Raw genomic sequence first — 12873 nt, 5'->3', positions numbered from 1 at the left:
ATTAGTAAGAGCTTCGCTGTCCAAACTGCTTGTAATTCATAGAGCTACTCAATATAAATTTAATCAAAATCATTTACTTTCCCACTCCAGCATTTTTCATTTCTCTGATATTTTAAATATACAATGAAACAGTTCAGTCTATCAGTTTTTGGTAACTCACTGTATACTACTCAGAATACAGTTCCATATTTTAACTGTTACAATTAAGGACGAAACCCCCCACCATTCTAAAATATTAAACACACAAATACAAAAGGGAATTACATGAACAATTTCCATTATTAAAAAAAATTACTCTTTAGATGCAATTCTAACAACATTATTTTAACTTACTGAGTAAAATTCACCTTGCTGTTCCTAATGCTGCTTTGGTGCTCTATTTCCCCCTACCCCCTTACTCTATTTTTTCACAGAGGGAGCAGTGTTTGGAAACCTACCAGGAGCCAAAGCTCAGAAGTCTCTAGCACTCAAAGCCATACAAGACTTGCCTTTAAGACTGTGGTAGACCTGATTCATTCTCCAAAATAAAAAAGGTACAGTGCTTGGTCCTACTCCATAGGTGACATTTAAGTGTATAACAGTATTTACTTGAAAAATTAAATTTTCAGAAAGACTTATTGTATCATCATCAATTTAAAATGTACAAGTATTGTAGCTTAGTGGATAAAAGCTAAATAATCTAACCTAAACTTGCTCGCTATACTTCTCAGCAAAAACAAGCAGCAAATATTGAACTTTGTACAAACTGATGTTATATTTTATTCTGGTAAGAGAAAAGTATTATAGAAGAATAGCTTTTATGTAACAGCTTGTAGTATTAAGATAATACTATATTGACTCAATCCAATTTAAGTGAAAATTTCTTGAATTAGTTGAACCTTGATAAATCAGTAAGTAACATATTGCTAATTGCTCTATTCACGTCATCTATGGTTGATTTTGCAGGGGTTTGTTTATCTCTTTCAGATAAAGGAGAAAAATTATTTCTCCTACAAACATTTTCTAGTCATTAAGGAATTGTTTTTGAGAAGGAAAAGAGAATCAAATTCTATTTTATATTACATATTTGATAGGCTAATTACCAAGAACAGCATGACATAATTAAGACATTTAAAAATTAAAATGTCCTAGGTCTGAATTTAAGCCAAAAGACATTCAAATGGCTTGTCAGCTGGAAACAATATATCCGTTCTGAACTTAACTACTGCATACCATCTGTGCTGCATGCATAAGACCAAACTATTCAGGACTTCCACAATACACCAGTGAAACAAGTTAAAGACCTGGGTAATGGAATATAATTGATAGTACGTAATGTCGGTGCCCTAGCACCATCACATCAGTACAGCAGTTATACACTTTATTCTAGGAATTCTCATTTTGCAGAAAGTATCAAGGAAACAAAGATGCCCCTACATATTTAGTCACCACATGCTGATAGACTTGGATAAATTGCAAAGCCCTGACCCAGACTAAACATCAGGTGTTTCCAGTCATTTGCAATTCTGAAAACTTAAGCCCATCTCTAAGGGTCAGCAATGGTGCCCTACTTTGGCGCTGACAGGCTCTGTCTCTGCTGCAACCTGGGGCCCTGTAGCAGCTGTGCTGGCTCTGTGCTGCTGCTGCTATGAGGCAGGACTGGGATCATGCTCTGTGCCCCAGGCTACAGTGGGGACACAGCCTGCCAGTGCTGAAGCAAGTGTAAGTGGGAGGGAGGTGGGAAATTGGGAAAGGGGGAACAGAGGCGGTTAAATGGGGCCAGGGGATGGAGGGTCAGGCAACAAGCTGCTTGACTTTCCCATACCACCAGTTCTCCCCACTGCCTGCTCCCCTGTAGTGGTAAGGGAGACGAATGCAAGACAGCCCTCCAATAATTGAATTCTATACACAGAAAATTACAACAATTTACATAATCTAATTATTGGGGAGTTATCTTAAATTTAGGGTCATCTTGGATGCACCTATATATGCTATGTATAGAGCACTGGTAGGCAATCCCCAGCACACATGCCAGTGTGACACGCAAAAGCATTTTACTCGATGCACATGCCTTAGAGTGGATGGCAGGGAAGTAGCCAGGGCTGCACTGCCATGGCAAGGATTGAGACCTTGGCAGTTCCCCCACCTCCCGCCCGTGGCACACCAACATCTTACAGGTTGAGGTTACTGCTGTTTCTGGCACTCTGCCCACAAACATTGCCAACCCCTGGTGTAGAGTGTCACAGTATCTCAGCTGTGCAATAAAGGTAACATGCCAGAAGTCTAAGCAAGGGAATGTGAGTAGGACTGCCACCACCAACCACTGCAATATTGTAACTGAATACAATGCTGTTGATCAACTTGGAGTACCCCTAATGGATCGGGTCCCTACAGGGACTTCAGCACCTTTCCACTACCAAACTGGAAAGAAATCTGGAAAGCTTGGTGGGAGTTCATTAAGGGTTTTTACACAAGCTCCAGCAGTGGAGGTACTTTAATCAGAGCTTCTCTGAGAGCCGCTCTAATTAAAGTGTCTGCAGCATCTATGAAATCTTGTGCTAATTATCACACTCCAACCAGCGCGCCTCATGTATCAGCATCCCTGCACTTCAGAATGGCTGCAGGGGTGCTTTGATGAGCTTTACTTAAATGCCCCTGCTGTGATTTTGAAGTGTGGGGATGCTGATACACGAGGCATGGAGGCTGGTTGGAGCACGATAAATAGTACACTACAGTAGGCTTGATTAGTCAAGTCTGCTCTGAGAAGTTGTAATTCCTGAACAGCCTCCTTGCACATCTACAGGCACCCTAAGGTACCTAAGCCTTTCACTTCTGACCATGCTAATTTTTTTCTGGGCAAGTACAGAAATCCAACACCTTTGGAACAATTCTGTCCAAAGTGGAAACAATGGCAAAATTTACGTGTGCCGAGTTCTGTGGCTTGCAGAACAAGGCCAAACTTGACTACTCTGTGGGTCACAGGTACATAAAAACCCAAATTGGATTTGGCCCTAAACCGCGTACACACAATATACTGATAGAATCACATTTTGATACAGAAGAAAGGTTCCTGTCATGTGTTTGGGAATGATTTGCATAACTTACCTCACAGGAGTAGTATAGCCATCCTAAACTTTGTGGCACATTAGGGAGATTATTGAAATGTACACGAACATACAATGTATGGTGTACTAAGAAAGTTTTATTGCAGGAGTGGTGCCCTTCTAAAATGTGCTGTTACCCTGCAGACTATCTAAGAGCAACATATTTTTACTTTAGTAGTTACGTGCACAATAATCATCCTTAAATTATAGAAGATATAGAAAATATTGCAAACACCAAAATAGCTACTTGCTTATTTCAAACACAACTGGTAAGTTTTTATGAGTGGCTACTGAAAACAAGAGTGAACATAAATGGTTTAATACATGGAATGGCTTTCAAGAATGCTGCAAATTTGTAGTACAATTCTTTAATATTGGGTTACAACCAAAAATGAGCCTAGGTATTTTTATTACTAAGTAGACACAGAATACATCAGAAAATGTTATGCCAAACACACAAAAGAAAGGATTACAGTGCCATTAAATAAAAGATGTAACACTGAAAGTACATTAAAAATTGCATAAGTAGGACTAATCCTATACAATGCATCCAGCTAAAAAAGATACCTTCATTCTAGCACTGAAAAAATATACTGTAGTTTAAGAAGTTCAACTTAAAACAGGACAAAGTTTTTATCTCATTACACTTCTTACAATGATTAATTTCATTGGGAGAACAAAGAAAAGCTGTAAAACAGCAATCCTTAACCAGGGTCCAGTGGCAACCTGTGGTGCCTCGAGAGCCTTTAAAGGGTGCTAGGGAATATCATAAAATATTTGCACTGTGGGGTGTACAAACATGATTCACAAGATAGACTCAGAATTTTCAAATAGGAACCAAAGAAGTTAAAAACATGCAGACCTATTGTGATCTTTCTAAGTTCTCTGCAACGAAAGAACTGCTCTAGTACTCAGTTTTCACTAATATTTACTATAAAGAGCTGACATTTTCCCAGAAGTGCCTTGAGTCTAAAAAAGTCTGAGAACCATTACTCCAAAACAGTAAATTTTTATAGACTAATGATTGTTTTTTTTAGTAATTTCTGCAGAGACAGATGCAAAATCCTTCTAACATGTATTAGCAATAAAAGCACCAGAGGGAATCTGGTGGCCATCTATAAACTTACCAAGGGGGACCAGCAGGGACTAGGAGAGACCCTGCTCCCCCCGAGCACTACCAGGATTAACTAGGAATAACGGCCATAAACTGACTGAGAGTAGGTTCAAGCTGGACGTCACAAAGCACTACTTCACAGACAAGGTGGCTGGGATCTGTAACTAACTTCCAAGGGAAGTGGTGCTCGCTCCTACCCTAGGGGTCCTCAAAAGGAGGCTAGATAAATCACCTAGCCGGGGTAGTTTGACCCCAGTACTCTTTCCTGCCCATGGCAGGGGGTCGGACTTGACCATCTGCTCAGGTCCCTTCTGACCCTACCAACGATGAAACTAAGTGTTAGCAAATATCAACACAGTATCAGGGTACAGACCTCTCACGCTTTTATAGATTCAAAACACCCCTCACTAAACTCAAGTCACCTTTGGAAAATTTCAGCTCCGAGTTTTCAATATTTTTTTTTTACTTCAGCAACTAATAAAAGCAACTTTTCTGTTGCAGAGAATACTGAAAGATCACAACAGATCAGAATGTTTATGACACCATGGATTTGGGGGTTTATATTGCAAGTCGTGTTTGCACACCTAACAGGGCTAATATTTGTGTCCCCCACCCCCGCAACACCTTTGAAAGGATCTCAGGACCCCAGGGTGCCATGGGAATTACTGGTATAGACAGAAGTAACAACTCCATCGATATCAAAGAATAGCAAAACTTCTCCAACTTTAAGCCTTTTCCATACACGGTTACTTGTGTTCTTACATGATCTTGAAGACATAACAATTAGATAACAACAGCTGCCAAGTGCTCCCAAGCAGCAGCTCTGCAGTCCCTCTTTAAAGCAGCTAAAATGTGCTTCTGTCCATACTCTAAACTAACTAAAATCTTTATGCATCTCTTTGGACCAGAAGGTTCAAACAGTAAAATATTACAATCGTGTTTTGCTGCTGTTCTTAGTCACCTTGAGGGCAGAAATATGTTGCAACAGAAAAAAAACATGTTGCCTGCTCTATAAATCTAAAGTTCCACCCAGTAGGATATGAAAGGGTAACAGCTAAAATGTATGTGAGCACATCAGTGATTTCTCACTTATAATGGTTCTACATTTTATTCTCAAATGCCCAGAGGTTCTGCACTATATACACTAACAAACCTTTTGAAGTAAAAATTCCAGGGACTATTAATGTTTGGTCCATCAATCTACCAATAAACCAACGTAAAATAAAATAAAATATATATTATTGCGACCAGCGTCTTCTATTAATTCCATACTACTATAACTGCAAGAGACTTAAAGATGTCAACATTAAAAATGCACGCTATTAAGATAAGTATTATTCGAAATCAATTAGCTATATAGATCATGTATCCAAGGTCCTTTTCTAACCCAAATCGTAATATTAGCATGTTGAGCTGCTCGATGCCAAATCATAACGGCAACTGGACATGACTTTCACTAGAGGTGGCGACAGCTGAACACAGATAGATGGCCATGTCTTGGGACTGTCACACAGCTTATGTAGAAAGGGAGAAAATTATAGCTAAAATGTAGGGTATAAACAGGGGCAGATCTAGGAGGGGGGTGCAGTGGCATGGACATCCCCCACCTTCCCAATCATGCTGCTAGAGCAGAAGCCAGGGGCTTAAGTCTCAAAGAAGATACATATTTCCCCCTCCAGTCCCCTACATGCTCAAAGGCACATGCTCTTCCCTCTCCCTCTCTCCTATTCCCTCCTCCCTTATCTGCCAGTGGAACAGAAGGGGTGTGAGGAAGGTGGGGGGAGGGGGGGTGGAGAAACAGGGGAACTCCTGCTGCTCCAGCTAGGCCAGGGGTGGGCAAAATGTGACCCAGGGGTTGCTGCACGTGGCCCGCCAGGCCATTCTATCCAACCCACAGGGCCCCTAAAAATTTTAGAAAATTAATATTTATCTGCCCCCAGCTGCCTGTCATGCAGCCCTCAATGGCTTGCCAAAACTCAGTAAGTGGCCCTTCGCCCAAAATCACTGCCCGACCCTGAGCTAGGCTTTATGGGGGCCATGCTCAGTCCAGGACTGGCAACAGTTGTTTTCCCCCTCCCTGCCTGCTCCCCCAAAGTGCTTCCAACATGCACTCTAGTCACTGTCTCTGCTGCAGTCCCCAGCAAGTAAAGCCCCCAGTGCAGCCCAGCAGGAGCTCCTCACCCCCGGGGCAGCACCTGGCAGCAGCAGATGGGAGGGGGAAGGGACAAAAGGAGAGGGGACATGTCTCTGAGCATGGAGGGGAAGAGAAGGGGACTTAAATACTCAGTGCTGCTCCAGCACCACCACCTTCCTGCTCCAGTGGGGAACAGCAGTGCGGTACAGCCACCCCTGAAGCACCAGTCACTACAACCACAGCCCCTTTGTAAAATCCTCTGTCTGTTTCTAGGTACAAGAGTAATATAGAAACTGAAGCTAGACTTTTTGGCAGCCATTACATCCACTCAAAGGAGGAGGGGGAGCAAGTCTCAAGCCCTTATGTCCATTTGAATTCCATGCCATGTCTCAAACCATAGGTAACAAAGCATACAACTGTTCTTCTTTTAAGCCTTATAAATCAATAACTTGAATCTGGAGGAGATCTGTGACAGAAGTTCAATAAACTGATTTAACCTAAATCAATTACAGTCTGATACTACATCCAGCCAGGTTTATCTTAAACCAGTTTCCGCCATTTTGAAAGCAGTTTATATGCACTGGACTTCTGTTGTGTTACAGATTTGAACCAGTTTCTGATCACTTATACCAGTTTGTGTGTAATGTTTGTCCCTAGCTATGAAGTCCTTCCAGCCATTCTATATCTATCTATCTAAAAAAGTCTTAGTCTGTCTGTCAGTAATGCTTTATTCACACTCTGACTGGCCATCTCAGCAGCAAATCAGAGTAGGAATAAAGTGTTACCAACAGTAGGTGGTGGAGCACTATCATGCCAGCGGGAACAGAGCGGGAACGGGGTCAGGCCCAAAGTGACAGGGGGTGGGGGGTACGAAATAGAGTCAGGCCCGAACTGGGGTGGACAAGGGGAGTGGGAGGGTGCAGGGCTGGACACTGGGTTACGTCCCTGCCAGCCCCCTGGGTGGGGGTGGGGGGAGTGGCCCTGGACCTGAAGCAGTGGGGGCAAGGGTGGGTGGAGCAAGCCTGGCCCCAGGCCTCTGTCCCCACCCACCCCACCCCCAGCAGGTGGCAGCAATGGAGCAGATGGGCCAACAGTGCTGGCCCCACCCCCACCCTGCAGCAAGGCCAGAAGCCCTGGCCCTGCCCCCCCAGCCCTGAAGGTGGCAGCAACAGAGTGGACAGGGGGCAGGGCCAGCAGATCGGGGGGAGCAGGCCTGGCCTCAAAGGTGGGGGGGGCAGAGCCAGATACAGGCCTGTGTCCCTGGCCACCCCCACCAGCCATCTGTCATTCCTGACGGGCAATTGGCTAGTACTGTCCTATGAGCCTATGAACTCCACAGTCTATTCAAGAGTTATCATGACCACTGGGAGGGAAAGAAAAAAAAAAGAGGGCAAGGTTCTTCACCTACACAGAGACACCCTTCTTCAGGTGGTTTACAAGCACTGCAAGAAGAGCATTTCTTAAGTCCTCAAAATTTGCCACCACCTTAAATCTCAGAGCCAGAAAAGGGGGAGAGGAGTGGTTCTGACCTACTAGCTATTCTATTAAAACAGTAGTAAATAAAAAGGCAAAGAAGAAACAAAATTCGCTGCTTACAGCTGTATTAACTACTCACTAACATTAACTGCAATAGACTCAAACAGATGCAGGCAAACGCTGCAAGACTTTCACTTTGCTCTCATGGATGGTAAGAAGGGAAAAAAAAGGAAGAACGAAATGGTTCATGCATTTCTGCCATTGAAAGAGCACAAAGCATCCAGGGTACAGGCCCACATCAAGTGGATACAACTAACTAAAAAAATCTTGAATCTCAAACACATGGGGAACGTGTACCAAGAGTGGAAACCATATGGATAATTGCTCCAAAAAGTATTATTGCTTTTTAAGTTAAGTTTAATTATTAGCCATCATTCATACTATAATTCAAAGTTTTTGTGCTGCACACACAACTATTTGGCTGACCGTAAGAAGGAAAGAAGAGGGAACAAGAGAACAATGAAGATGGGCGGACAACAGTGTTATTTAAGCATTACTGGGTGGGTACACACCACAAAGCCTTCTTCCATCAGGACTTAAATTTCTGTTAGATTTTAACATACAACAAAGCAGAATTCATAGGGAGCAGCTTACATATATACTACTAACTGGCAGCAGTTGCCCTTTTTCCTACAAAATCTTTCCCCTCTCCTTACTCAAATGATACCCTGACTTAAACCTAGGAAAAGTTAGGAAATTAATGCAAATAAATAAATAAATAAATAAATAAATATGCTGTGGCTATGTTCCCTTCTCACAACAGTAATCTCCAGCATTTTACTAAGAGGATAGTACTACCATATATCCCAAAACAAATACCACAACTTAATCTTTGCTCTCTTGATTTAACTTTATTCACAATAGCATTTACCAAATCATTTTTCTCCAAAACTAGGAGATGTAGATGCTTTATACACTAGCTGGCTGTACTGGGAGTCCGATCAGCAAAAGACCAGGTGCATCCAACGTTCATTAATATGCTTTTGCTACTGCTCATTAAATTTAGTACCTCTGTGAGGTATTAAATAAATGCGCATTAGGTTGCCCTAATGTGCAGAAGTGAAAGTGCATGCATTTTAGTGACCCTTAATGTGCAGTAGCCTATTTTTACCGCACATTCACATGGTTTTGATGAGACACTTTAATACGCAGTAAAATAGGCTACTGCACATTAAAATACATGTGTTCTACAAATAACTAAACAGTGTGACTGAAGGCAAAGGGGCAGTTAATACTGCAGTTCATGGTTTGTGGTATATGACAGTTATTCTATCAGCCAGGTCTGTGGCTTGCGTATTAATACATTGTGATAAGCCATGGCTTTTATTCTAATATTTGTTCTAAACGTATTCCTGTTATAATAATATTGTGCACCTCCATTTCCCTTAGTAGCCCATACACAGGGAATGAAGAGTGAATAGTCTCAGAGCTGACAATAAATTACCCAGAGGGACAAGACAAGATGGACTCCCAGTATCAACTGAGAATAGTTATACTGACACTTCAACATAGTGGAACTGGAGACGACACTCAGGAATCTTTTATGGGAGGAGATGACAAACATGCCAATAGACAGAACAGCCCAGAAAACAAGGATCTGCTGCACAGAAACAACTCTGGAAACAGCAAACTAGAGCAGCTTTGGGAGTCATGGCTCTGCAGATTAGAAAGTGGCCAGCTGAGCTAACTCTGGGTGCTCAAGGCTGAACTGACCTTGTGGAAGGCGTAACCCTCTGGAGTGGGCAGAGAATCTCTGGCTAGGTAGTCTTTGCCCTTAAGTGCCTTCACTGAGGAGGAGCTGTCCATTTTGCTACTTGGAACTTTGGGGTATTCAGAGACCAGACAAAGTGAGGGTAGTAATAGGGAAGCGCTCCCCAGGGGGGCCCCATGACAATAATATTAGAATATGCAATTTATATTAATAATTTTCTTAACTAAATTAGTATTAGGGCTATTAAACTCCACAGTTCAAGAGGTAAAATGATCATAATGGTTTATAATTAGGAAGAAGCTATTCCTAGAGACATGTCCCTCTGAACACTGTAGTCCTATGTATCACTGTGAACACTGTAGTCCTTTCACAAAGAAGCATGATATACTGGCCAGTGTCAGACATGACCTGTGGGATCCAATATGGCTGTCTTCACTCCTATTTACTGAAATAAAGTTATCACATTGTAATGAAAATATTTCTCTTACACTTTCCTCATTTTCTTATTTTCAAATCTGAAAAGATTCACTTCGTCTCACTTCAAAAACATTTAGTAGATATCAGACCTCCTTTAATACTTATTTCTATGTACTATTCTGATTCTTCAAGACTCTTTATATACCACCACTACTACTTTAAACTAAATTCTATTGAAACAATTAAATAAGAAAGTATTTTCAATGTAAAGTAATTTCCAGTTTACTCACTAGAGCTTGTAATGCTTCCATGTTTACTTGAACTAAAGTCCTAACTTGTTCTCATTAGGTAGGAATTGTAAGCTTTGTGCTAAAGTAATTGGATTCTTTCCCTTTTATTGCCTTACTTGCAATAAAGGTTTAAATGACTGCATAAACATTTGAGAATTCCCATAAGGAGAGAAAGTAATGTTACCAGTTTACTATAAGCTTGCAGGAGGCTTGCAGATATGATTTTTCCTGACAGCTCTTATACTTTCACCATACTAGTTACTTTAATAAACATATATTCAAAATCTGTTACAACTACTGAATTCCTAGTGTTCTAGTCCTATTTTTGCAGCACTTACATCCCATATCAAAATAGACTTCAAAAATCTATTTTGATCACAAATCAATCTTCTTTCATATAATGGATCATTTTGTTCTACCCATTATAAAAACTGCAATTAAAAACAATATCGAAGACTAAAATGTATTATTTAAACTCCTTACATTTTTACTGACACTTATAAAAATATTTTTTTAAGTAGCATTTTTAAAAATATACGCCTTGTAAATTTCTTGTTTACATTTATTTTAGAGTCACAGACTTGTTCTTAAAAAGAACTATTACTTGCTAAAGGCTCTCTTGCTCCTCAGTCCTACAGTTTGATAGTAAAATATGCATTCTTATTACTAGTTCAGCAAAAGAATGCTGATCCAGTTGCACAGTACAACAGGATATAAGATGGTTGTGAGAATGTAGCAATGTCTTCTACAGATTTATACGTTTGGAAGCTCTATTCTGTATAAATAAAAACCCCAGTGGTGAGTATTTCTATTCAAGTATGAGAGACGTGTCAACAAAATATTTATTTGAAGCTGACAACTGAATGAGTGGCATTGACCAGAACAGCTACCCTAAAAAGGGAAATGTCATAAACTCTAGAATGTAAGAGTATTCAGTATAGCAAATATTGATTACTCTTCTGAACTGATGTCAGATATATTGATTAGCTGGTGTAGGTAAGATAGTTTAATGTTATTACAGAATAGAAGGCCAGGGAAACTGATGGCGGTAGCATTGGTTTAAACAAAATTCATGTATTCATGAAATAAATTAAATCTAAATGCATGGTTATAGCAGCAAAGCAAATACATTCATTATAAGTTTATATTAAATGGACCTTGAGTTATGCTTTATTATTTTAGTAATATGATAAAGTAAAATAAGGAAGTTACTAGAGCTCTTTCTCCAACCATGTTCTCCATACAGGTGGGCTCAGCCATTAAGTCTTTTGATTAGAGACCTTTGCTTTTTTACTTCAGTAAAGCCAGTAGAAGGCACAGCAGCTCCTTTCGTCAGCCCCCCTTGTACCAAAGGGATAAAACACAGTGTGCACCTCCATGTCCCAGCTTTCTCTCAGACTCCAAGTAAAAAACAGGGAGAGGGGGCAAACAGATGTGTGTGAAGACATATCACAATACTCATAAATAGCATTTTCTCCCTTGTGTAACTGATCACACACACTGTTACATATGGATGTATGTAACAAAGCCCATAACACCTGGAGGTGGGACTTGGATTTTCCACAGCTGAGACTGGCTGGAGTACTACTCTACCAAAAGTGGTATCACTCCAGGAGGCCTCCACACTTCCACAGTACTTAGTTTTGAGTTTCAGTTAATCAAAAACTTCTGTTTTGCTAGGCTAATCCCTGCAGCACTTTCTGCCCCTTAGATTGGGATACTTAATGCGGTCTTTTTAAAGTACAACAGTTGCTTGGATTTCTTTTCCCCCAAGAAATCTCTCTCAGACTCTAGTACACTGGGAACACAAATTTGGCTGAGGATGTCTTTGAACCCTAATGCTGGTTTTTCAGTAAGGGTCAGTATACTGGAGAAGTTTCAGAGGACCGGGGAAAAATGCTAAATAAACAAGATAAACCTGAAAATTGTTCTGCTAGCCTGATATTCTCAGTCAGAGAGATGATGACAGAGAACATATTCAGAAAAGGTGAACACAGTTATTATTGAGTCAACACGGCACCCATGTTTTGTCCTGAACTTGGTGCTATTAGGGTGTTCCAGCGTGACAACTGCATCAGGCCCTCCGCACACAATTCTACCTATTTCTGGATTCCAGTGAGTGTAAAACAGGATCTAGGGGCATTTTTACACATGCTCTGGGAGTGTGGGCGGGTAGGGGCAAGGGGGAGGGCTTTAGTTAGAACAGCTCTTGGAGCCACTCTACTTAAAGTGCCCAGAGTGTCTCACGTATCAGGGTCCCCATTCTTCAAAATGGCACTGGGGGCACTAGCTAAAGCTCACTGAAATAGCTTTAGTTTACTGGCCCCTGCCACCATTTTGAAGTGTGGGGATGCTGTTACATCAGACATGGAGGCTGGCTGGAGCATGGTAATTGCCACGCACCAGCAGACTTGATTAACTGAGTCTGCTCTAGCGTACTGTAATTACAGTGCATGGGAGCAGCCTCCTGGCTCATGTATAGGCACCCTAGGTGTCTAGTTAATCAGATCAAGGCAGTTCTGCACACTAAGAACTATAGGCACCTACAGAACTTTCATGTCAAAAAGGGAAGTGCCTAGTAAGTTAGC

At 41.2% G+C, this 12873-nt stretch overlaps 1 protein-coding gene and 1 long non-coding RNA gene across 3 annotated transcripts in view; one reads left to right on the top strand and one right to left on the bottom strand.

Annotated features, from left to right (window-relative positions):
- The window catches only part of SMAP1 (small ArfGAP 1), a 206674-nt gene that overhangs the window by 52121 nt on the left and 141680 nt on the right, over positions 1-12873 (bottom strand). The gene's annotated exons all lie outside the window — the stretch shown is intronic.
- Positions 1-12873, top strand: part of LOC149872812 (uncharacterized) — a 74173-nt gene that overhangs the window by 48117 nt on the left and 13183 nt on the right. The window contains exon 2 of the long non-coding RNA XR_016440435.1: positions 414-533. This is a non-coding gene — a long non-coding RNA (uncharacterized LOC149872812). The remainder of the gene's footprint in view (positions 1-413; positions 534-12873) is intronic.

Source organism: Crocodylus siamensis, chromosome 1 (genome assembly GCF_052110815.1).
Source record: "Crocodylus siamensis isolate JL-2025a chromosome 1, ASM5211081v1, whole genome shotgun sequence".
NCBI lineage: Eukaryota > Metazoa > Chordata > Crocodylia > Crocodylidae > Crocodylus > Crocodylus siamensis.
The sequence above is the reverse complement of the archived record's forward strand: the minus strand, read 5'-3'. Positions and strand labels throughout refer to the sequence as shown.